At 42.7% G+C, this 26,773-nt stretch overlaps 1 long non-coding RNA gene across 1 annotated transcript in view; it reads right to left on the minus strand.

The window, feature by feature from the left end:
- The window catches only part of LOC137335473 (uncharacterized), a 121,156-nt gene extending 94,731 nt beyond the window's left edge, over positions 1-26,425 (minus strand). The window contains exons 1-2 of the long non-coding RNA XR_010966426.1: positions 26,298-26,425; positions 23,505-23,538 (exon numbers count right to left, since the gene is read on the minus strand). This is a non-coding gene — a long non-coding RNA (uncharacterized lncRNA). The remainder of the gene's footprint in view (positions 1-23,504; positions 23,539-26,297) is intronic.
- Between the last annotated feature and the right edge of the window lie 348 nt (positions 26,426-26,773).

Consider the following 26,773-nt stretch of genomic DNA (forward strand, 5'->3'; position numbering starts at 1 on the left):
TTTAATGAGTTATTGTGTAAAGCCTTCTTTTGAAAGTTAAAAACAGAAGCAAACTGCACTGTCTGCTTTTCTGAATTTAAACGTGTTTTTAATCCCTATCCATGTTATTTGAAGTTTTTTTAAAAATAAAAGAGAACTTTTATAATGACTTTTATTGGTACACCTCAAGTCACAATTCTGAAACTGTGGAGGAGATTTTGAAACCTCCTGCTTGGCGTAAACCAGGAGGTACTGCCCTGAAAATGGTGGGGAATGACTTCACCTCCCATTCCCGCCGACAGTGTGGCCTTTTCTATCTTCCCCAGTGTGGCCTTTTCTATCTTTTCTATCTTGCCTATTGCCAAGCGGTCAGAGTCCTCGCCTTAATCAGACGATGGACTCCTTTAATACGTAAATGGAGGTCCTATGATGTGACCCCAATTGCCATTTTAGGATAGTACAGGTATCACACAGTAGCAGCCGGCAGTCCAGCCGAAAAGGAGACCAGCAGATAAGTTTTAATTAGTTATGTGGGGCCTGGTGGACAGGGGTGCTCCCCGGGCTCCATAAAAACAACATTGGTCACTGTCTCACCGCATGCCCCCACTCCCCTCCAGAGAACGGACCCCACCCCACCAGGACTTACTTTCTTCCAGCCCTGGGCTGCTCAATACTGTGGTGGCCCAGAGCCAGCAGACCGCTCTGGGGCACTCACTTACCCGCCTGCAGCCCGCCGGCCCTCAAAGTATCCACCAGCTGGCCGCCCGAAAACCCGCCCACAGTCACAATCTACCCCCGTGAAAAATCGAGAGAACAGTCAACAACTTCAAAATTACAGTAGCAAGATAAATTGAGAAACAAAAAAATTATATTTTGGTTACCAGATATTGTTCCAAAATGTACAGCAACGTCACCACATTGAAACTACTGCTTCCAGTGCTTTACAACTCTGTGTAAGGTTAATTAGCGTTCAATCTGAATGAAAGGACGTTGCATAAAGATGTGGAGCATGGCAAGAATCAGAAAATGACCAGCAGACAAAAGCCCAGAATTAATTCCTCTTCTCTCCATTTAAAAAAAAGTTATTTCTTGCTGTTATAATCCAAACATAAAAACAAGCAAATCAATTCTTTTTAGTATGCTCTGTATTGACATTGGGTGTGCATCATATAGTGAATGCTTTGATTGTAAAATACACCTCCTTAAGCCTCAGGGAACAACATCTACTAAAAAAACATTTCTAAGTAAAATGTCAATGTGACATTAAAACAGATGGAACATGAATATGTCCTCACACAGGGAACTATAATGGTGATCAGCAAATGATGCTTTGCTTCAAAGTGCTTTACTGAAGTCTTTGTTTCTTCATTTTATTAATTATTATCAGGAAAAAGTATTATTTTAACCTATTTTTTGTGGGGTGAAGATTGGGGCTTTTCAAAAATAATGGGTGAATCCTCATTGCAACATGTAATGATGCAGAGATCCAGAGTCTGCAATTCTGTTCTTAGGATATCTTCTTCTACTACTTTAACTTGTTCAAATACTTATTTCTACATTTAGTTCTTATCTTACAAGAATGGTTCTGACATGTTACAAGAAGGCTTGGAGCATAGGATGGTTAGGGCCAATTTTGCAATTCTAGCACAAGAGCTACTCGGACTGCTACCTGTAATCATACTGGAAGTAAGATGGTGGAGTTGGTGACATTTTGTTAGGTCAACCTCAAACTCAGAAATATTAACTCATTAAAAGTAGCAACACGAGTTGACAAGGCCATGAAGAGTGTAAACAACGTACTGGGGTTCATTTCTAGAGGAATAGAATACAAAAGCAGGGAGGTAATGTTACATTTATATCAAACCTTGGTTAGACCACACTTGAGTACCATGTGCAGTTCTGGTCTCCATACCACTGAAAGGATATTGAAGCACTGGAGAAAGTGCAGAAAAGATTTACAAGGATGTTGGCAGAATTGAGAGGAAAGATTGAGCGGGTTGCTGACTTCAGTGTAGAGTAAATTTGGACAGGGTGTAAAACTAGGGTTGCATCCCATCCAGTCAGTTTCCTGATGAGTGGGTTGGGTTAAAATTGCTGCCAATATGTCAGTAACTCTCGGTAATACTAAACGTAGACCAGCATCCATATTAAACAAACATTAAGTTCCTTCTAACCATCATGGAGTCATTAGATAGTTATCTCTCTCTCAAAGAACGCAGAAGAACTGATGATCTGGGAAAGACTGCCCAATTTATCTGTCAAAAATTAATAGCTTTTGGCTGCAGAGCTGTCAGTCAAGCAAACTTCCCCCTCAGAAACCTAACTCCGGTCAACCAAGACAATCTGCCAGATTCAATGGGCTGATAAATATATAAATCAGGAAATGCTACTGGTGAGATCAACACTAATAACTTTGCAATTATAACAGTATTAACCTAAGACCAAGTGTCATTGCTTTGTCAGTGGACCTGCTTTTCTCAAAGTCATTTCTAGCTATAACTACAGAATGTTGATTCTGCCCCACCCAAAGACAAAAAACCTACAGTAATACAAATTGAAAGTTACCACTCACATCCCATAGGTGAATATTAAAATATATAGGCCCTGAATCCATTAAGATTGCATCAGTCAGGGCTCTCAAAAGCTAATTCCACCAGAACATTTGGCTTTGGGGAACGCATCCAATTTGTGTGAGGCAAGTAAGCACCCACTCTATTAGGGTGCATCTTGGGCACCTACCTACTCCAAACTGCCAGGAAATGTGAACTCCTCCTCTGGGGGAAGAGGATGAAAATTGTCCCCAAACAGCTGCATGTGTAAAAGGAACACAGTTTCATAAAATAAGAAAAAAAAAGTTCTCTCTGTAATCTTTGGGGGTCCAGGCCACAATCGGTACTTTTGCTTGACATACCATCCCTCCAACCTTACACCAGGCAGGTCTCCGTGAGGAACTCCCAATGGAATGTGTCTCCACCCCCTCTGCTCTTATAAAGGGGCGGACGGAGTTCCACCTTTTACTAAGCCCAGTAGAAATCCCCCCTCAAGGCATACCCAGGATCCAGCAGAGTTTGCAGCCAAGTCACGGTGGGAGTCTGCCAGACAGCTGAGGAATTTCAGTTCTATAAACTCTATTATTTGATTTGTGACAGAACTGCTATTCACCGCAGTTGAATTATCAAAATGAAGCTCCTCCCATGAGTTCAGTGCGCAACGATAAAGTGCTACTGACTCCCCGATTACACTTGGGCCACTTCAGATCCATTCAGCATCCAAAACTGATTTTGACTTTACATGAAGTCACCGGGATAAGTTCTAACAAATCAAAGACAAATGACTAGCAAAATGAATTTTAGAAATTACAATGTAAATTATACTGCAATGTCTGCATTTGTCTAGCATTTCACATATTAATGTCACATTCTTTGTTACTCATTTGTTTTGAAGAGCCTCCTACTTGTGACCAAACATAAAGTTGCCTTTAATGCAGAGAATTGATCTGGTACATATTCAGCCTACATCTTATCATCAAAAATTGAGAAGTAACACTAGTAATTACATACAGTCCTGAGACTAGGGCACTCAATGTGAACGCGACTGAATCTGCACTTGTTCATTTGAAATTATAAACCGTAGAAAGGCCTTTTGGTCTATCAAACCTGCGCCTTTCACAGAGACAGTACAACCTGCTCTATTGGATTCTACTCCAGATATTTAATTTCCTGAAATGCTCTGTATAAATACTCCCTGATCCATAAATACTCCCTGATCCATAAATACTCCCTGATCCGTAAATACTCCCTGATCCGTAAATACTCCCTGATCCATAAATACTCCCTGATCCATAAATACTCCCTGATCCATAAATACTCCCTGATCCGTTCCTACTTTCAACCCTATCCAACTACCTTCTGTAAATGACAACCCAAAGCCCCAGCAGCACATTAACCATTGAATATTTGTTCCTTTCTGTCTATATGAATTCCTACAACCTCAATCCCATGCCCTGATATTTATCAGTTCTTTTTTGAAGAATTTATTACAGTACATCAACTACTTTAGCTGGGAATTTGTTCCACATAAATCACTGTGGACAGGAAATAGTCTTCAGCCTTGAAATTTCTGGGGGCCCATTCCATCAGCGCAAGTGCAGCGGTGCGTAACCCCTGCTCACCATGGCATGAAGCAAGAGACCCCATCCCAAATCCTAACGACAGGGTCATTTACTTGACCAGGTTGGGTGCATCGTGTCTGCAAGGGCGCTTCAGTGGCACCCACCCCAATCTGTCTGTTGGAAGGTGGAGCCACCCAAACTGCCCCCTGCCGAGGCCCATCCTAAGGGTGAAACAAGAAAGGTACAAATGTTCCCTCTGGGATCAATTACCTTTCTCTTGGGAATTTCTGGAGCCTGTAATGGCCGCAGTACCACTGAGGCCCATGTAGTGCGTAAAGGGAAGAATTTCCTGGGGAAACCTGAGAACTCCCTCAGACAAGCCCCTTTGGCACTACCAAAAGGGCCATCTACAGTTCCCTTCATCTGAATTTAAAAAGGCCCAGTTTAAATGGTGTGGAATCCAGGCTAACCGCAAGAGTGAGACGAGGACACAGGTGGCTCATTGTAATGTAAGTTCCCCACGATGGGAGCAGAGTTCTGTCTTACTTCCAACCATAAAACCACTATTATGTCTTTTTGATATGAAATTTTAGCTAGGCCTATTATTTTGGTTTTAGAAACAGTTTAAATGTAATGTGCATGACAAGCATGATACTGTAAATTATCTACTGTATCTAAATTATTACATTACTTCAGTGCAATTAAATATGGCACAAATTAGTTTATTAGTTTTAGACTGAATGATGCAAAGTATGGTGTTTTCCACCTATTGGGGTGGCCAGGACTGCCTGATAGGTAGCCAAAGCAACCTCTGGCATGAAATAAGAGCAGGAGTAGGCCATACGGCCCCTCAAGCCTGCTCTGCCAATCAATAAGATCATTGCTGATCTTTGACCTGAACTCCAACTTCCCGCCCGATCCCTATATCCCTTGATTTCCTTGGAGTCCAAAAATCTCTCTCTCTCAGCCTTGGACATACTCACGACTGAGCATCCACAGCCCTCTGGAGTAGAGAATTCCAAAGATTCACAACACTCTGAGTGAAGAAATTCTTCCTCATCTCAGTCCTAAATGACAGACCCCTTATCCTGAGACTACACCCCCTAATTCTAGACTCTCCAGCAAGGGGAAACAGCCTCTCAGCATCTGCCCTGATAAGCCCTCACAAAATCTTATATGTTTCAATGAGATCACCTCTCATTCTTCTAAACTCGAGAGTATAGGCACATTCTACTCAATCTCTCCTCATAGGACACCCCTCTTATCCCAGGAATCAATCTAGTGAACCTTCGTTACACCGCCTCTAAGGCAAGTATATCCTTCCTTAAGTAAGGAGACCAAAACTGCACACAGTACTCCAGGTGTGGTCTCATCAAAGCCCTGTACAATTATAGCAAGATTCTTGTACTCTAACCCTCTTGCAATAAAGACCCACATACTATTTGCCTTCCTAATTACTTGCTGTATCTGCATGTTAACTTTCTGTGTTCCGTGTACAAGGACTCCCAAATCCCTCTGAGCACCAACATTTAATAGTTTCTCACCATTTAAAAAATATTCTATTTTTCTATTCTTCCTACCAAATTGAATAATCTCACGTTTCCCCACATTATACTCTATCTGCCATCCACTTGTCCACTCACTTATCCTGTCTATATTCCTTTGCAGACTTTTTGCGTCATCCTTAGAGTTTACATTCCCACCTAGCTTTGTATCATCAGCAAACTTGGGTAGATTACACTTGGTCCTTTCATCTGAGTCATTAATATAGATTGTAAATATCAGGATGAAATCAGGCAATTATTAATCCTGTGGCATGCTACTCCCATTTGCAGCATGCATAAAAAGGTGTCATCTTCAGATCTTAGCAATCTGTCCATGAAAACTACAATCTACTGTGACATAAGGAAAGAATTAGGAGAAAGCCTGAATTGCAAAACACGCATATGCTAATTTATATTGCCCTAATGTATTTTTCAACCAGGATCTGAAAGCCATATACCTACCCTGAATTCCTACCACTCCTCTTACTATCAGCTGGCGATATATTAATCCTGAGGACTGGCAGCAGGGGGAACAAATAACCTCCACATCTGCCCATTCTTATAGATGTTTTACAGTATCACAATCACATGGAGCTATGGTCACTCTCCAGCTTGACTTTTAGTGGAAAACCCACAAAACAAAAAAAAAAGACAAAATACAAAATGCTCCAGCATTGACAAGTAATGTGAAACCACTTCAAACTGCATTCCACATAGCAATGCTTTTTTTTGTCAAACTTGCTATGTAAAAAGCAAGAGGTAATCACTGATATAAATGTAAAGCAAATACATAGGCCATACAATGACACCATGCAAATATTGGCACACAAAGTATAATCCATTGGTATGCAATGTATTTGTCTGCTCTTTTAACAGAGGAATTAACTTGTCAATTGGGAGCTATTTCTGGCAAGGTGGAACTTCTGCCTATCCTGCAGATAACTCCCGACGCCAGCCATATTTCCTGTCCTGGGGTAATTTCCACATGGAAGGTGGGCTTCCTGGCCTCTGCTGGGGAGTTACGCCAGAAATTTGATGCAGCAGGCCTTGGGGGGGGGGGGCTTACACAAGGGTGAAAGAGGCAACAGCCAAGAATTTATTTTTTTCATTGGCAAAAATTCTCTCCTATGGCTCAGAATATTTACACAGGTCCCTCTTCTATTGAAGCCCCGAAGCTCCAATCACCAGTGGACACCGATGCCCAGTGACCACAGAATCCAGCGTTTGAACTGGGCAAATTCAGAAAAAACTGCCATCACTGGATTTCCCTCATGACCATATGATTTGAATGTGCCTGCTACACATGGGTGGGCGAAATTCATGCTACTTGGACTGGCCTCTGTTAAAGGTAGGGGGTTGGAGGGGTTGGAGGAGCAGCGGCGTAGCATTTCCGAGCATATTCCCAGCCTCCTTCATCAAAAAACGGAGACAGGACCAGAAAGCCTAGGCTATGTACTGTAAAACTTAAAAATAATTTTAAAAAATCAAAATTTTCCAACCCCCCTCCCCCAAGAAAGTAAACTCTCCACTGGCCCACCTTGTTTCTGGTACATACTATGTCTACCCTGGACGATAGGGAGTGGGGAACACAACAGATAAGCTGCTATGTGTAGACATTTCAGATTGTTAGCTATACCCCTGCTATACATTTTGCTTTGCCAACTCAAATCAAATCAAAATAGCGTACCTTATACATCCATCATCTTTGCCTCAGTATTTAAGACTTGGATCATACTTCTCAATCTTTTATGAGAGAACTTAAGTTTTCCATTGTGGCTGGAAAACAGTGAACATTGTCCCTACATGTTAGCAGCGTGCAAGGTACATAAACTCATTAAGGCATTGGCATGGCAACATCCTGACACAAACGATTCCCTGTTTCATCCCAAGGATTGCTTGACACTCACACCCATGAAGTATTTTGTAAGTTGTTGGCTGGCTGGCTGCCTCATGTGAAGCCTTAAAGCACTCAATTCTAGAAGAAAAAAATTAAAATAGTTGCATTTATATAGCACCTTTCACCACCTCAGGACCTCCCAAAGTGCTGTACAGCCAATGAAGTACTTCTGAAGTGTAGTCACTGTTGCAATGTAGGAAATACAGCAGCCAATTTGCACACTGCAAGGTCCCACAAACAGCAATACGATAATGACCAGATAATCTGTTTTAGTGTTGTTAGTTGAGGTATAAATATTGGCCATGACACCGGGTGAGGCGGAGGGGAAAGCATTGGCTCAGAATGTTCTCTACTGTTGGTCAAGCAAGAAATACTGTCACCAAAATTTTAAGAGGTCTCATTTTATTTACCCTCCATCCCAGCAAGTGTATCAAAGGAAAATGGTAAATAATCATTTGAAAAGATTACCATAAAAAGACACCATGATGGGTAAACAGAGTTGCAAATGGAACCAAGCTTTGGCTCTAAAATGAACTATGTAGCAAAAATGAGCCAGTCATTTACATTGCTTTTTCCCTCTCAAGTACCCTCCAGAAGCTCATGCTTTCCTTGCAATGGTTAGAACTAAGCATTTATGTAAAGTCTGAATGGGGAGAGCTGTTAAGGAGATTGGCAGCAGCTCTGTCATTTTGACTACAGACTGAAAAAGAGTTTGGCTTTTTAGATGAAGGTGTCAGCCTTAGCTCAGTGGTAGCACTCTCACTTCTTGGGCTCTATTTTAGCACCCGCGATCAAGTGCGTTCCTGGCGGGAGGGCTCCAAAAATCAGGGATTCCCGGGGCGGGGCGGGAGCCCGGTTCCAACCTGCCCACTTCCGGGTTTCCCACTGACGCGCTGACATATGCGCTCAGCCCCTGCATGTGGGACTCCCGCCTGCAATTAAAGCCGGAGGGGTGCCACTTAAAGTATTTATTTTGGTATTTCATGTCATTTACAGACCTGATTAACGAGATATTTTAGGAGGGTTGGGATTTTACAAACAACTGGGACTGCTTCCTGTACTGGGGGAAACACTCCCAGTTCAAATGGACGTGTTGCAGCCATCAGCCTGTGGCAGCTGCAAAGGTCCATTTGACAGGTGGGGGTGGGGTGGGGGGAGGGAAGACCCTCACTCATTGCAGGAGGCCACTCTGTCACCGTGGACAAAGTTTGGCCTCCACCACCCTCCTCCTAACAATAAAAGTCACCAACTTGCACACTTACCCCGGTGTCCAGACACATTTACCTACCTTGCAGACCCCCTCAGATGTACATCTTCCGGATGGGGGCCGCCGTAGCTGCAGTCATGACCTCCTTGGAGGGTGAACAGCATCACCAGCCTCGCCGGCCACGCCGTCCACCTCTGACACGTGGAGCTCCACAAAACAGTGCAGTGACACATCCACCTGCACAGCAGGAGGGAGGGCAACCGCAGAGAGAGATGCGTCGCAGAAGGCACTACTCTCGCCACAGGGTCCACAGACTAAGGCTCAGCTTCCTGGACCTCTCTGAGCAGCAGTGCACACGGAGGCTCAGAGTCACTCGACATGTAGTCGTGGACATCTGCAGCCTCCTTTATGCCGAGCTGCCCACGGCTGGCCCGAGCACCATCTTCTTACCTGTCGCTGTCAAAGTCACCACTGCCCTCAACAACCTCTCCTCCGCATCCTTCCAGGGTGCCACTGGGGACATCGCTGACGTCTCTCAGTCGTCTGCACAAAAGAGCCCTGCAAATACACCTACACCCACTCTGCAGTGACAAAATGGGTGGCATCAATTATGGGTCTTCATTGTGGTCCTCAGGAAAGGGCATTATTGCACAAACCAGACAAGATTCGCAAAGATGTGGCAGTCGTGGCGCCAATATAATATGTAATGTGAGTTGATCGGAAATTAAATATAAGTAAAAACCATGACAAACCCTCAAACACCCTTGTGCATCCCCTTCATGCTCACGACACGTTTGCTTTACGCTGCGTACTGCATATATGTGATGCATGCCCTGTGGCTGCACCACAGGTGGTGGCAGGTTGAGTGTGGCTGACTGTGAAAGAGATGCATGAGAGGGTGAGTATGAGATAGAGCCATGAGATTGTATGAGGATTGGATTGAGTGGTAGTGGCGGGATGAGTACTGGCGAGGTGAGTAAGTGCAGGTAAGATGAGGATGAGGTTTGAGTGGGTGTGAGGGGTGATGTGACAGAGTAGTGTTGGCAGTGCAGAAGGAGATGTGGGGTGGGGGCGATGATGTGGCAGACGGAGTGTAGGGGAATGAGTAAGTGTACTCACTTTGGCTGACCTACTGAGGTCATTGCAGCGCCTCCTGCAGTGTATGCAGGTGGGCGATATGTTGGTGGTGCAGGTGACCTCCTCTGCCACCTCGAGCCAGGCTTTCTTGGTGGCAGAGGCAGGCCGCTTCCTCCCGCCCGCCGGGGGGAAGATCTCTGTCCTCCCCCTCCTCCTCACCCCATCCAATAAGACCTGGAGTGAGGCATCATTAACCTGGGAGCAGCCTTCCCCCTGGGCTGCTCCATGCTGTAATTTTTCCTATTTCTTGCAGCATCAGTCAGTGGAGGACTGCCCCTTTAAATAGAGCTCCTCCAGCTGACAGACCTTACTGCGCATGCGCAGCCCGCCCGCCGCGCAGATCAGCAGCGGGGAACCCGGAAAAACAGGTAAGTGGATCCAATCAGCCTGCGATTGCGCGCGGAGCAGACTGATTTCACCGGGCGCGTTACCCACGCGCCCAATCGCCCCCCCCCCCCCCCCCCACCCCGCCGCCCTGGTAATATCGGGCCCCTTGAGTCCGAAGGTCGTGGGTTCAAGCCCCACTCGAGAGCCTTGAGCATATAACCTAAGCTGACGTTTCAGGGAGTGCTGCACTGTCGGAGATGCCGTCTTTCGGATGAGATGTTAAACCTACCCTCTCAGGTGGACGTAATAGAGCCCATAACACTATTTAAAGAGCAGGGGCGTTCTCCTGGCCAACATTTATCGCTCAACCAACACCTAAAACAAACTATCTGGTTATTTATTTCATTCTTTCTTTCTCGATGAGGTGCCAATTCCATTTGACATACAAGTTAACAAAATAACATTCCACTGGAGAAATAATTGATTTATGACTCTCATCCGCCCACTTGGGATTAAGCATCAGGAATGTACTGATGCAAAAACTATACCCCTGATATCAACTATGTATGAATACCAGTAAATACAGAAACAGTTCAAACAATAGTTACTGTAACATATTACTCATCAAAACCACAAGCAATAATATTTAACAAGCACTCATAGGCAGGCAACTGCTAATGACGCTGTTGCATGTGTTTTCCCAAGGAGTAGCTATGGAAAAAAACAGAGGTTTTGGCAAAGTACTAAAGTGCTTGATGGGACTAGTCTGGATCTTATACCTCAAAATAATGCAACCAAGATACATCTCATTAGTAAGCATGTACTAGAACCACATCCAGTGAATATACCTCAAACTAGAAAATACACACTTTCTAAAAGAAAAAATACACCTTCATGAAATTACTGTCAGTTTTTCATTTCTAGGAGATATTATTAAGCCTATACTCCCACTATGTAACACAAGTTCATAAATCATTTAATTGCCAGTGAACAAAGGACTGATTGCTCCATTATTCACAATGTAAATGTACACCGTCCAACTGAATATATCTATATGCATGAACTGCTCATTTGTATTAATGTTGATGTTCAGATTGTCTGCAAATTGTGGCATGGATTGTTTTCTGTTTTATCATTAATGGTGGGATAGCATTAAAGTGCTTTGGCAACAAAATCATGGGAACACCATTACCTCCAAGTTTCCTTCCAAGGTCACACCATCCTGACTTGGACATATCGGGCATGATTTTGCCTCCAGGTTCGGGTGGGTTGTGGCCAGGGGGGCAGTGAAAATAGATGATTTTAGGAGCGAGAACGAATCCCGGCTCCAAGCCACCAACTTTCGTGTTTGACCCAGACTGGGTGTGTATGCGCTTCAGAAAGCCGAAAGTCTTCCTGATATTTAAAGTGACAATTAAGAGACTTAAACTTGTTAAGGGGTTTAATTTTTAGTGTATTAAAGCAGGGAAATTATTTTAACTCTGCCTCAACGTCTCTCCCGTGGTCTCTGAAAGACGACATGGAAACGGAGGTGAGTTGCACCTGACCCTTATTTGGACCTTTGAGCCAGTGATTGACACATGAATAAAAGGTGAGTTTTTGCAGCAGGGCAATCAGTTCTCTCAGACAAACCTTTGGATGGAAGTTCTGTGTGTTTAGGCTGAGATTTCTTTGTTGACACTCAGAATTCTCGTGTTCACACATATTCACCTACATTTTGGACACCCTCAAACTGACACCATCAGGATGGAGGGCGCAATAAATTTATTTTACATTACACCTGAGGAGGAGGCACACCACCATCCGCAGCAGGCACGGTGTGCAGTTCTGAGGCTTGCAGTTCCACAAGATAGAGATGCGCCACAACGACCTGCAGAAGAGCAGAGAGGGGAACAACGGAGGGCCGAGGTTGCTGGAGAGGGGGTAGAGGCAGATGCTGAGCTTCCTGGACCTCAGAGGAGCAGTGTGTACAAAGGCTCAGATTGAGTCGCTAGGTGGTCAGAGACATCTGCACCCTCCCTCATGCAGAGCTGCTCCCGGCTTGCCATGGTGGCAACGCATTGCCCATCGCAGTTAGAGTCACCACTACCCTCAATTTCTTCGCCTCCGGATCCTTCTAGACGCCACTGTGACATTGCCGGGATCTCAGTCATCTGCACATAAGTGTATATGAGAGGTCACGGATGGCTTGTTTTCCAGGGTATCCAACTACTCCAACTTCCCCATCGACAACATCAGCCAGACTGAGAGGGCAGTGGGTTTCCACACTCTGGCTGGCTTCCCAAGGGTACAGGGCACAATTGATTGCACACACGTAGCAATCCAAAGACCTGCAACTGAGCCAGGACTGTTCATCAACCGAAAGGGATATCACTCCATCATCATGCAGCTGGTTTGCAACCACCAGAAGAGGTTTCTGCATGTGTGTGCCAAATTCCCTGACAGCTGCCATGATTCCTTCATTCTGCGCGAATCCAACATCCCGGCCCTCGTCCACGCACAAAACAGGCTTGAGGGCTGGGACTTTGGAGACAAGGAATACCCCCTGCAGATGTGGCTCATGACCCCTCTGAGAAACCCCACCAGAAAGGCACAGCAGCGGTACAACAACAGTCACATCACCACCAGGTCTGTCATTGAACAAGCCATAGGAATGTTCAAGATGCACTTCAGGTGCCTGGATCAATCTGGGGGAGCCCTTCAGAACGCACCAGCGAGAGTGTGTAGGATAATAGTCATGTGTTGCATCCTGCACAACATCATTCAATAGAGAAGGTTACCGGTGGCTGAGGTCCCATGCGTTCATGAAGCAGCTGCACCTGCCATCAACAAGGAGGAGGAGGGACAACCCTGTTAATTGTATCCATGTGATTTATATCAATGTGTTAATTGTATTCAGGTGGTGTGTATCAATTGGGGCTCTCTTGTATCCGTATGAGAGCTTATATAGGGTGTGGTGTGTGTAAAGTGGAGCTCTCTGAATAAAGGCTTGGAAGCAACTAAAAACCAGGCTCTAGTATTCTATCCTTCACCACCGGGCTATCCAGCTTATAACAAACCCATCAGCAGAGCAGCGGCTCACCTGGCTGTTCGTGATGCTAGGGAGTCACTCATATTTGATTGATTCTCAAAAGGAGCTCTGCAAAGTGAAGATAGTCAAGTACACAGACCACCTGGAATGACCACCACTAACACCAGCCTCTTACACCCCCTCCCCCACCACCCTTGCAGAAAACATTCCTACAATCACACATACACCCATTGTAAATGCGCCCAATGGGTAGCACCAAGGCTCGCCGTTCATGATGAAGCCCATGAAAAGGCACTTTCACAAAAGCGATTCAAGAATGGGCAAGACGTGGCAGTAATGGTGAGAATTATAACATTTAATGTGCATTTAACAAAATACAAATATAAATGAAAAACATGACATTCTGTCAGACTGACGCCACTGTGCGTACCCTTCGTGATTACAAAACCTTAGACTTCCTCTTCCTACTGCTTCTACGTGGTGCATCTCCTTGTACCAAGGGACTGTGAGGCTAGGCTGATCTTTTGTTCATTTCAAGACAGATTATGATCACATAATTAATTTGGTTCATAAAATTGTCCAGTTCCAATATTATGCAATGAAGGGAAATGTATTGTGTGTGTAACTTTGGAACATCAAACAGCACTAGATTTTTTTTTAAGATTATAAGAAAAAAGTCAAAACAAATGTCCCGGCACCAGTGAAACCCCAGATCCAAATTGGGAACATTTCAAGTATCTATGAATTAATCTGTAATGGCCAAATTCCTGTCAGTTTAGTTTATAATTTGTCCTCAGAAATCTCCTTGTAATATGCAGCTTATAACCATAATTCAACAAGCATCCAGCTCAAGATTTCAGCTAGATACTGAGCGGGTAGGGGAGGAAAAGAAAGGGAGATGTGAATTGAGCCTAAACATTCATGTTCCATCCCAATGGAGAGCTAGGAAAAAAAAAATCTTTGGAAAGTAGTTGGGGGAATAGTGGCAGAAAGGAGAGAACAAAAATAACAAAAAGAAAGACAAGAAAAAAAGGTTCAGGACAGACTGAATGACCTTTTCTTGGACACACAGACGTGAAATTGGTCTTCGGCAGTAGAACAAAACATGAGATAGCGAATTGGTAGTCCCATTTTACAACATGCTCAATTTTCTTTTCCACTGAATTCAGTGGGATTGATTTTAACTCAGGGTGGGATTGGTGAGATAGGGGCCCAAAGTAGGCAGGAATGTCATCAAGGCTGTTGGGCGGGAGCGAGAATTGGGGCTGAAGACAGACGCTGCCGGGGATGTAGGGGAATGGTTCCCGGCGTAAGGTTAAGTGTAGGACTGGGGAAGAAAAGAATTCCCAAACATATACATAGTGGGGAGGGGGAAGGAAGGCAGTGGCAGGGAAGGCTCAAGGATTCCTTCCAGAGCCCCCAAGAAATCCTCCTGAAAAAGTAAAAAAAGAGATTTACATTGTCCGAGTCTGGCCACTCTGCTGCCTCCCATCTGGTTTCTTTGGTGGGTTTTCCACAAGGCGTTCCAGTTCAAACAGCATTGCGGCATCAATGACATTATTGGACCATGCAGGCTTGTAGCAGGAGCCTAGGCCAAGCTGAAAGTCGGTGAAGAGAAAAAGGTGCCGGACAGGAACAGAACGATAATGACCCGATTTTGACCCCTCCCATTCACCATTCCCACCCGATAGGGAGATTAAACTCGACCCCAATGGAAAAGAAAGTCGTGCGGGGTGTAAAATGGGCTGCCAATTCGTTATCGCCCGTTTGCGCTACCGCTGAAGACTAATTTCACCACGTTGTTAGACTGAACCCTGCTGTTATAGAGCCCGAGAGTGGCTGTAAAGATATATGCTTCATGAATTTGACCCTGCAGCTGCAGGAATCACAAAGAGATATCGACAAATTGTACTAAGGCAACATCATCTCTCTTTTGCAACAGATCTTCTCAGTGCTGAAAATAACACACCATTTGTCCACTCATTGACTAATTCAGTCTAAGCTTTCTTGAGGGAATCCTAGGTAAGTGTTGCAATGAAACAAATATTCCTTTACTATGATCCATTGTTATCATCCATTTCAACAGCTCAAATATGCTGCAAGCCTCTGTTTCATTAAACCTTCTCATAAGCTTGTTATGATGAAGCTTGACATGACTGGCAGTTGGGATGCTGGTCTGAAGTTATCAGGTTTGATTTTGAACTCTTCTTGTTGATACTATTCAATTGAGATAAATTTAATTAACAACTGAAACAGATGAATCTATGGAACAGTTAGTTCTTAAGGATTTAGAGATCCTAATCACCTGTGTCATCAGGACCAGGAGCTTTTCCAAGATCAAGTTTTTACAAAATATTTAATTTTTTGCACCTTATTTTGCTTCGGCTAATTGGGCTGTTATACACCAATGGAACTTTTGGACTGGACCTTGGACTTCAGATGATATTTCTGCATATGATGTTTACCAACTCTGCCCTATTCCTCACAAGAGGATCAATGGTGAGGTTACACTCAATGTTGTTAACAAATTTTATTATATTCCATAAGTCTTGTATCACCAATAGCAATTTAAATAAAAAATATTGATGTTCAGCATGAAGGTACACTTTGCCATCTATCAAGCCATTTCTGCTTTTTGGTAAATACTGCAGAACCAGAAACCAAGACCAAAACAACTGCTTCAACCCCCGACTCACATTGCTCCCAGTGCAACCACAGTCACTCCAAGAATCTTGTACCTATCAATATATTCCTCCCACAAGCAGCATGTAATCAAAATGTACAATGGCTTAACAAAATATGTATATGTAAATGTACACTTACACAAATGTATAAACATACAATAGTTTTTTAAAATATATGAGCATGTACACTTAAATATACAATGGCTTCATAAAAAATGTATGTGAATGCACATTTTTTTGAGAATGCAATAAAAATACCGTGGAACTTGATCTAGTGCTTGAGCACAGCTGCATGGGTAGAATATTGCACTCTGCACCACCAGATATAAGCACGATGAAGTCTGAATTGACACTCGTCTGAACTGGCAACTTGCTGTTTAGACAGTTCCAATAGCCTCATCATTCACCAAGACCTCATGCTTGAAGAGACTACCAGCTAGTCTGCTTGGATGCAGACTAAGTGGTAGGCCAAGTGATGTCTTCAGGTAATCAGTAGAGCCAGTCAGTGCTAGATATAAGTAAGCATTGAGAGCAATCCAATTGAAAAAGACTATCAACTCTGAAAGAGTAAAACATGCCAATTGCATTCTCATATTTGCTACTTATTCAATTTTCAAAGTAGCAATTGAAATCACCAACTGAAGAATCTGCACCTAGATTAGATTGTATCAACAGACTCTGACACAAGAGTGAAAACAGTCATCAGAAATTAGTGGACAATAAACTGTTTCCCGAAATACCTTTCCTCTTTTAGGGAAGTATTCAAAATCATGTCTGTAGCTGTGGTTACGAGAGCAAGTTTCATCTGTTCTATAGCCAGCTGAAAGAGATGACTGTAGCTTCATTTACAATCTAGTCCATTAAAAGTAAGTCACAGATATTTAGTAGGTCAGGATTTGCAGAAATGCAACAATATTAAGATATAAAGTTAGTCAGAAGATGATATTTGTGAAATGCAATGTAAAATTTGATTCCTGAGCATAAATAGCTGACAGTTAACCAACAGAAACCAACTTTGCTGGAGGACAGATCCTAGACCCATCACTGAGGATTGGGACTCTTTCCTTCAGAGTTATACAAATGTGAGGCTGGAAACTGAAACTGAGATGGAATTCTAGGGCTACCTACATGCACGTCATTATTTTTTCTGGGATGGGGGCTGCATGGTGCAGTGGGCTAAAACAGTGTCTGGGCTTATTTACAAATCCAGCCCAGACAAAAAGGATGGCAGTATTTTGCTTTTGATGGATGCAAGAGTCCATTACAGGAAAGATGTGATTGCACTGGAGAGGGTACAACAGAGATTTACGAGGATGTTGCCAAGGCTGGAGAATTTTTGCCTATGAGAAAAGATTGGATAGGCTGGGGATGTTTCTTTGGAACAAAGGAGGCTGAGGGGAGATTTAATTGAGGTACATAAAATTATGACGGGACTTGGTAGAGTGGATAGGGAGGACTTATTTCCCTTAGCAGAGGGGTCAGTGACCAGGGGGCATAGATTTGAAGTAATTGTAGATGGATTAGGTGGGAGCTGAGGAGAAATTTTTTCACCCAGAGGGTGGTAGGGGTCAGAAACTCACTGCCTGAAAGGGTGGTAGAGGCAGAAACCCTCAACTCATTTAAAAAGTACTTGGATGAGCACTTGAAGAGCTGTAACCTACAGGGCTACGGACCAAATGCTGGAAAGTGGGATTAAACTGGGGATAGTTCTTTTCCGGTGGCAGGGACACGATGGGCTGAATGGCCTCCTTCTGTGCTGTAACTTTCTATGGTTCTAAAAGAGTCCTACACAAAATAATTTGGGGCATTTTCACCCAGTTCTTAATGTGTAGGCCAACATCACAAAACTGCTTATAATTTAATACATATCACTCAGTAGCTATAAAGATATCTATGTGGGAAATTAAAAAGTCACATTTGCATTGTCATACGAGTTGTGGTTCAAGCACATTATTGTGGCAAGTTTCTATTCTCCAGCTAGCCTGTTCTTTCCCCAAATTGCTGACACTGGGCTGGAAGATCTGTAAAGTCTTTCATTCCCCAACACTGACATCTCTCATCTTGATCAGCACAAAAATTTAACTGAAAAACTAAAAAGGGCTTCACATGAAGCCCTTTTAAAACTTTCCTCTTTTGGCAAATTTTGATTTGGGAGTGAAGTTCAGATTTCTCCCCGAATGCTTAAAATTCAATCGAATTTTTATTCAGAATCGGACTTCAGATCTCGTGCCCGATAAAGCATGATGGTGGGTAGGAGTACATCAATAAAGGTTACAGAAAATGTCATGCTACAACAAACCAGCTCAAAACAACCCAAATGAAACTTGTTTAAACAGCACATGTGGTTTGTGCACTAGTGGTGACTTTCATATAAATAGTCTTTCTCATGTCTCTTAACTTGGAGTTAGTTGTCACCCTCTGTGTTTACACTTTTGTTCCCAACTACACCAGTGTGATAAAGTTAAAATAACCAGTTTGGGAGCAGCAAATTACCAAGTAATAAAGCAGTTAGTGACATTGGTAAGCAATTAATCCCATGTGTTCTTGGATTAAATATCTCAATCGCCATGTGGTTTGCTTTTCAGTCAACCACTCTAGAATAAATCTTGTGTTTAGCATTGGAATTGAGGTACATTGTTGGAGTAACACTGCAAATCTTAATAAAAACCACAAATAAAACTACCTTTGATAACATACAAAACTGCAATAACACATATAATTTAAAATTACAGGGTAGACATCGCACTACTTTTTGGTTTGTTGTTTCAGTCAAAAATAAACACAAACAAACAGCTGAATGATGTCAGTAGCAAACTGCGGTTTTTAAAAGGAAATACAACCCTCAGCCCAAAAACGGGCAGCATTAAGCCAAGTAATAATGTTGATCAAAGGCAGATAAATAACTTTGTAATGTGCTTTTCATTTAATGGGTCAGTGGAAGCCACAAATGACGTTGTACATGGCATTACATTAAAAAATCACCACAAAGGAAATCATTTTTTTTAGCAGGGAGTTGTATACGTGAGCTTGGCATAAGGCAGACAGGGAAAATGAGAGGAGGAAACAGTAAAGTTCAAAAACTTTCCAAAATTTTGGCAGAGAAGGTTTGACATTTGAAAAATGCCTTTCTCTCCCAGTCATGTTAAATACAAAGTTGTGAACAATCTGTTTTTCCGACAAAAGACTTATTCATTGAGATATATATTACAAAGTATGTCTATCTTTAAAATGTAACTGTAAAGAATTTTTGAAGTCGAGAACTCCCCCCCGACCCCCATCTCCAAATCAGTTTTCTCCCCCATTGTCCTATTAGTGCTGACTCATGCTGAGGGGACCTCACCCAAGTCGCCAGTGAGACAGCTAGTCTAGTGAACCTAGACAATGAATTCAAGCCATTCAACTGTGGGTGGTACTACATTTAATCCTGCCCTCACCTGCTCATGCACATCATCTAGCTACAGTCACTGGATAGTGATCAGAAGTGAAGAAACCTAGTTGATTTTCCTGTTCCTAACTCTGGGAAACCAAAGCCAATTGCAGCATCTCTACAGCGACCCCTGCTAAGATTAGCTAAGTCAGCACAGTTTGGGAATTGAATCTGGAATTTATGTTTTTTGCTGCCAACACTCATGGAGATTGGTATTAATAGGGACAGAATACAAGGGAGAAAAACACTAGCAGCATCAGCTGCCATTTGAAGCATCATCTATGGGTTCCCACCATGTGAAAATATAATTTATTAGCATTAAAATGCTGGTGTTATTTTATCATCCACTGCTTAATGATGCAAATTACGGCCTGGTTGGGGGCTCTTAATGCCAATTGGTGCCGGTTGTCATTGGGTGCTATAAATTCTCGAATAATATCCAGTGTTTCAGAGCTAATTAATGGGGCTGACTTTAGTCTCTGATATACCACGGGTGCAGACAGAGCATAATAAGAACATAAGAACATAAGAAATTGGAGCAGGAGTAGGCCAATCGGCCCCTCGAGCCTGCTCCGCCATTCAATAAGATCATGGCTGATCTGATCCCAACCACAAATCTAAAGAACACAAGAAGTCGGAGCAGGACCCGGCCACATAGCCCCTGGGCCCTCTCCGCCACCCACAGGGCATTGACCGATCCGAACTCAGCTTCATGTCCAATTTCCTGCCCGCTCCCCATAACCCCTAATTCCCTTTACTTCTAGGAAACTGTCTATTTCTGTTTTAAATTTATCTAATGATGTAGCTTCCACAGCTTCCTGGGGCAGCAAATTCCACAGACCGACCACCCTCTGAGTGAAGAAGTTTCTCCTCATCTCAGTTTTGAAAGAGCAGCCCCTTATTCTAAGATTATGCCCCCTAGTTCTAGTTTCACCCATAATGGAGCATGTAATGAAGCAGAGATCAAGTTCAAGTTTCTGGTTGGGGTTGGGGCAGGACATCAGAAACTCCCATCCAAAACAGGGGCAAGCTGCATTAAAATATGGAAATGGGGCAGGCAGATCCTGCACATAAGTTTACCCTTGTTTGATATGCAGAACATCCAGTGTAAACAATATTGAGGAAATTAGGCATCCAGGGTTGCTAGAGGCCGAGAAGTCAGTGGCACTCCATTTAAAGGGCGCAATTATACAAAGGGAAGTGCTTTTAGGACATTTTGGACTGTTACTGATTTTTTTTCTCTTTTCTGCTAGTGCTTTGGTTCCCATGATCCTTTGTGAATTATTCTTTTTCTTTTGCCCCCACCACCATTACTGGCACCATAAGTTTCCGAATGGAAATACTCTTATCTGAGGTTTTTGGTAGAGGAAGAGCAGGACCAACAAAGGGCTGTCAGAGAAATTAGGCTGCACGAGAGTTGCTAAGTGCCCCCCTACCGGCACCTATATCTGGAGACAGGTGAACATACCTCATTTTGGCAGATGAGTGCATGCAAAGGCTCCTCTTCACAAAGAAAGCTGGGACAGAAGGCTCATTGGTACCACTATGATATGTGAATGCTTGACTAACTTATATTAGATCCTGCCTCAGAAGTTATGTTCAGCCAATTTGGTTCACTCCACATAACATTAAAAAAAAAGGCCAAGTACATTGAACACAACAAAGGCTATAGGCCCCAAAAACATCCCAGTTGTAGTGCTGAAGACTTGTGCAACAGAACTAGCCATGCCCTTAGCCAAGCTGTTCTGGTACAGCTGGCATTTACCAGGTACGTTCTATCCACAAAACACAGTATAAATCTGACCCTACCAATTACTGTCCTATCAGTATACTTCCAATCATTGGTAAAATGACAGTAGAAGTCATCAATAGTGCCATCAAGCGACACCTACTCATCAATACTTAATACGGGCTCCAAACCTCATCAAAGCCTATCCAGAGATAAATGCATGAGCTGAATGCCCGAGAAGAGGTGAGAGTATTTAAAGATTACTACAATTAGTCTACAAAAAGTACAATTTAAGTAGTAGATAACAGCTTTGTTTTTTCACCTTCTAGTCACTAAGCAAAAGCATTTATTTCTAAAGTATATCCATTGTGGTTCACCACATTGGTTTATTAATGCACTGTGCCAAGGAGTGGTAGGATATAGGTTCATAGCTAAGATTCCTCATATGATGAACATCCAATCTCAACCTGACTGTCGGGAAAAGATTCAGAGTGTGGTCAAAGCTGTTCCCCACACAGAGAAAGGGGAAAATGGAGAGCAGGATGTTACTCTGGTCTGTTCCATTGCACCTCAAGTGGCCACAAAGACCACAGCATTAGCAAAAACCATAGGACAGGTCACTTGTCCAGCCCAGAGTACCCCCTCAGTCCAGCAATAAAATGGAAGGTAAACACCACAAGATGGAGGATAAAAACACAAGTTTATATTAATTGGATACACAGAATTATATACAATCAAATAAGCTGTTTGCCACAAGAATGGATTCAATTATCAAAGCCTCTGATTAAGATATTAGCAAAAGATTCTGCTCTATGATTTTTTGCACACAATTATAATGAAACATTTTCTATATATTATTCAATTACAGTATTTTGAGTTGATAAGAATTATAGAAATCATGAAGGTTCTTAGAAAGAAAAATTTAATGTGAGCTATAAACAAGGAAAAATGCACATAATGCTAAAAAGAATGTTTTGACTTTGATTTCAAATTATGATTCTTTTTATTACAGTATTTATTTAAGATATCCAATACTTGTCACTACAGATTTTCTTCTGTGGTGGGTTTACCACCAGGAGTGTGCCAAGACTGTACTTCTGCCCACAGGTGTGATCCCTGCCATAACCCCAATCCTAGTTAGCTCTGTGGGCCCTAATTCAATAAGTAGGGTTGGATCCCAATTCTATTTGTGCCTTTGATCAGGAGCCCATCTCTGAGGGCAGGGGCAGAGTAGGAAAGTAGGGAGGTTCAGTGCTGCTGCTGATTAAATTGGTTGCAACAGCTGAAAGGGCCAAGGCAGCCATATTGTGTCTGAAACAATGTGGCCCAATGTAATTTGTGGAGTTGGTGGTTCTTCAGGGCACTAAGCACCCAAATTTACAGACTCTTTAGCTAAGGCATTATGTTTAAAATCCAATAAAGGATGACCCAGATTTTTGATCCCAAGGGTAGGAGGCTACATTGGACATACTACCAAGGCCACCTTCTTCCACTGGGCCTGGACTAAGTATCACAGCCAGCAACCCCCAAACTCACCCCTAACCCCAACATAGCTAATCAATGCTGGAAGAGGTTTTCTGATAAGGTTACAGGTAGCAGTCATACTTTGTAACAATAGACTATAATAAGCATGTTTCCCATTTCCAGCCACCTTGCCATAACTTTAGTGATTGCCTTCTATAACTTACCAGCAATGTGCAGGAAGTACCTCAGTACCCTTTACACCTCATTCCTTCCCCTGCAAGAATTTCTTCAACATGTAAAGTAGTGGAAAACTCACAATATGTATTATCTCATTCTGCTGTGGATGCTCAGTCGTTGAGTATATTCAAGAATGAGATTGATAGGTTTTTGGCCACTAAGGGAATCAAGGGATATGGGGAACAAGCGGGAAAGTGGAGTTGAGGTCAAAGATCAGCCATGATCTTATTGAATGTGGAGCAGGCTCGAGGGGCCGTATGTCCTACTCCTGCTCCTATTTCTTATGTTCTTATGATCACCTCCATTTAAGGACTGCTTTCTAACACTTGTTTTTCATTCCATATGATGGCAAGCAGACAGCCTTCAAATTCTCTACATTCTTCTTAAAGGGGAAATTGCCAAAGACAAAGAAGTACCACCTCAGTCTCCCAAAGCTCTTGCTGGACAGCATCAGCTTCAAAACCTCTTGCCACTAAAGAAGCACAGAGTAGATGTAGAAAGTTAGAACTGAAATTTTAGTCACCTAGGAAACGCTTAGTTGTAAAAAAAAATCAATTTGCATTTATATAATACCTTTAATGGAGAAAAAATGTCCCAAGGTGCTTGACAGAAAAGTAATCAGACAAAAACTGACACCAAGAATGTATCAGAAGAGATCTGCTTAAGGAGGCAATGGTTCGTTAAGAAGGCATAGAAGGAACTATGTGTTCTGTTGAAAACTGTAGCTTACCTTGGCTGCTCTGGTGAGATTGCTAAACTTCTTCCTGCACTGCAAAGGAGTATTGGAGTTCAAGAAGATAGCACTCACTGCCATGGCCATCTCCATCAACAAAGTCCACATTCTTTATGGGTTTTGCAGCTCCATAACCCCATATAGCCTGTCCCTCCTCTGCTGCATTTTTATTAGCATGGCACCCAGGTTCAAACCCTAAAGTTTGCCACTTATTTCTTTGTTCTCACCCAGGTAGTCTGCTTCCTCCAGTGCTGCCATAGCCTAAGGAGCAGCAGATTTTATAACCTGCTCCTGCATTAGGTCTCTGCCTCTCCTCCAACTATTGTTCATCCCGCCCTCATCTGGCTATCTAACTATCACCTCTTCCCCAGTTTTCGAACTGTTGGAATATCTGAGCCATTACAGGCTTCATTTACACAGTCTGCAGAGCTCTCTGTATTTAAATTAGTTGACCCTGCAATTTATGGCAGGGTCAGCACCACAACCTCATGGCAGGCCTGCCTGCCCCACTTTCAGCAGCACAAAGGTGCGATCAGAATTTTGGACCATTGGTCTTCATTTTAGGTTTCAATGTTAATTTTCGCCATGCTTTGGTTGCATCAAAATCATAGTTTTGCCAGTGCTTTACACAATCCAACAGTTATACACCAGTTGTATAACAGCACAAGTACCTGATCAATGAGGAATTTACAGGATCAAGTAGTGTCCTTGACCCATTTAGTGACTGTCACAGAGACAGATGATGCATAACAGCATCAATTGTTTGTCTAAGCTGCAGGTCCAGACTAAAACATAATTTAAGAGTGGGATCTGAAGTTTTTGTATGTGAAAAAGTTAATTTTGTACCGATTTCCAAGAGCTGATACAAGTTTTATTAGGCGTATTAGTCTCATAATCTGTGTTATAGTCCATTAATATCACATTCAACATTTTTCGATTGGGTGGGTTTTAATATCATCAGGTTTTATTAATTTGACCCAAAAACTGGAAACGTAACTAAGGTAATTGAAAGATGATTAAGTCAAATTCAAAATGGTGCCAGATAAATGAGTAGCTTTGTAAGGAATGTTCTGCAAGCACCTAAACAACTAAGAGCCAATAAGCTGCACTTATGTAACCATGACAGCATTATAGGGAGACATCTGAGCAGGAAGTAGATTAGGCTCTGAGCATTAAAGATAAAGGAATGTTAAGGTATCAGGAACAGAATTATGTGTTTCAATCTCCTCCAACAACATGTACGAGTAGCTCGTGGATTTCTTCATCACTGAGAGTGAGACCATCCATCAGCTGCCTCTCCTATTTCCCCCTTCCCCTTCCCCACCAAGCTAAACCTCCCACCAGGCTCCTCCCTGCCCTAACCCTGATCCTGTGACTTTCTCTCCTATCTCCTTTCATGCCCTCTTCGAGCTCATCTTCCGCTGCTTTGATCCTATTTCCACAAAACTGTTGACCACCCAATTTCCTTTCCTGGCCTCCATGCTAGCTGTTATTGTATATGGTTCCCTTTCCTCAGGTACTGTCCCCCTCCCTTTCAAAACTGCCACAAAGACACTTAGCTCCTTCCACAAACTTTACACCATTGGCACTGATTCCATCTCTTTCCCTGGCAACACTCTCAGAATCTGACCCTATATCCTCTCCATCACAAAGATCACTTACTTCCACCTCCATCACATTATCTGCCTCTGCCCCTACCTCAGCCCATCTCCTGTCGAAACTCTCCATAAAATTGTCATTGCCAGACTGGACTATTCCAATGCGCTCCTGGCTGACCTCCCATTCTCCATGCACTGTAAACTTTGGCTCATCCAAAACTCTGCTGCTGTTTCCTATCTTGCACCAAGTCCTGCTCACCCTTCACTCCTGTCCTTGCTGATGTACAATGGCTCCCACACCCCTAATGCCTCAAATTTACAATTGTCATCCTCATATTCAAATCCCTTCATGGCCTTGCCCCTCCATAGCTCAGAAACCTGCTCCAGCCCTACAACCCTTTAGAACTCCATTCCTCTGAGTCTGGTCTTGTGCATCTTCCCACCCTTCACCCCACCATTGGTGGCCATGCCTTCAACCACTTAGGCCCCAAGAGCTGGAAATCCCTCCCTAATCCCCTCTGCTTCGCCATCTCCTTCTGTTTCTTTTAGACCCTCCTTAAAAGCCACCTCTTTGACCCAGCTTTTGGTCACCCTCCTAATATCTCCTTCTTTAGCTCGCCATCCATTTGTGTTTGATTATGCACTCTGTGACGTTTTTCTATGTTAAAGGCACTATATAAATTTTTGATATTATTATTATTATTACTACTATTATTATTCAGGAGACCCTTAACATTCTTTAAGCATTGACCTGCAGATGCCATTCTAATTTCCCAGTACATTCCCATGAATCCCTGAATAATGTTGACCAAATTAAAACGTATTCAATGCTGTGCTATATATTCAATTACAAACAACATTTGTAACATGTTCCGGAAAACGTAATAATTTTACAAAAGTTATAATTATTCCAAATAAAGCTAGATTATATCATCACTTTTTGATAATGATGACCAGGATGCATAATATTCATCTAAAAACTGTTTATAGGAAACTCAGTCAAATCTTGAACAATCCCAAATATGTCAAGTTTAGCATCAGGTTTATTTGAAACTTCTGGACATGATACGAATGATACCATACACAGCACTGTTCATAGAAAGCTTACTAATAAAGGAGCCTAGAGATTGAGAGAGATGAAGTTACATGCACCTTTCATATAGGAACATAAATAAAATTAAACATTACAGACCTTTAAAACTCTTCAAGAAAAGGGTTCTAATAAAGTTCATGAGAGATTCATATTCCATTGCCCAGGGGTGGTAACCTAATTTTAAAACAAAAAATAGCCCAAATCAGAGAATTCAGTCCTTTTGCTCCCAGTACTACACTCCTACAAGCTGCAACAACTGCCATGTGGTAAAAATACAACAGATTTCAACACGTTTTTGCCGTATGGAAATCTCATTTCCTTTGTGTAGTAAGGGAACTTCAACTTCTTCTCCAAAATATTAAAATAATGCAGATGGAGACTAAAGCCAACAAAATCTTCCTAATAAGTAGGCAACTGGGCAATACTTTGAAGTTTGGCTGATATTTTAGAAGCTTGGGGATACCAGACTGCTGCAAATAATGTCTTCAGTGCTGCCATCTTCAATACAAAAAAAAACAGAGGGAGTGGGTTGAATTTAAATTTAGATTTGCAAGATTGAAGTCTGGACCACTGAG

Source organism: Heptranchias perlo, chromosome 19 (assembly GCF_035084215.1).
Source record: "Heptranchias perlo isolate sHepPer1 chromosome 19, sHepPer1.hap1, whole genome shotgun sequence".
In the NCBI taxonomy this organism is placed as follows: domain Eukaryota; kingdom Metazoa; phylum Chordata; class Chondrichthyes; order Hexanchiformes; family Hexanchidae; genus Heptranchias; species Heptranchias perlo.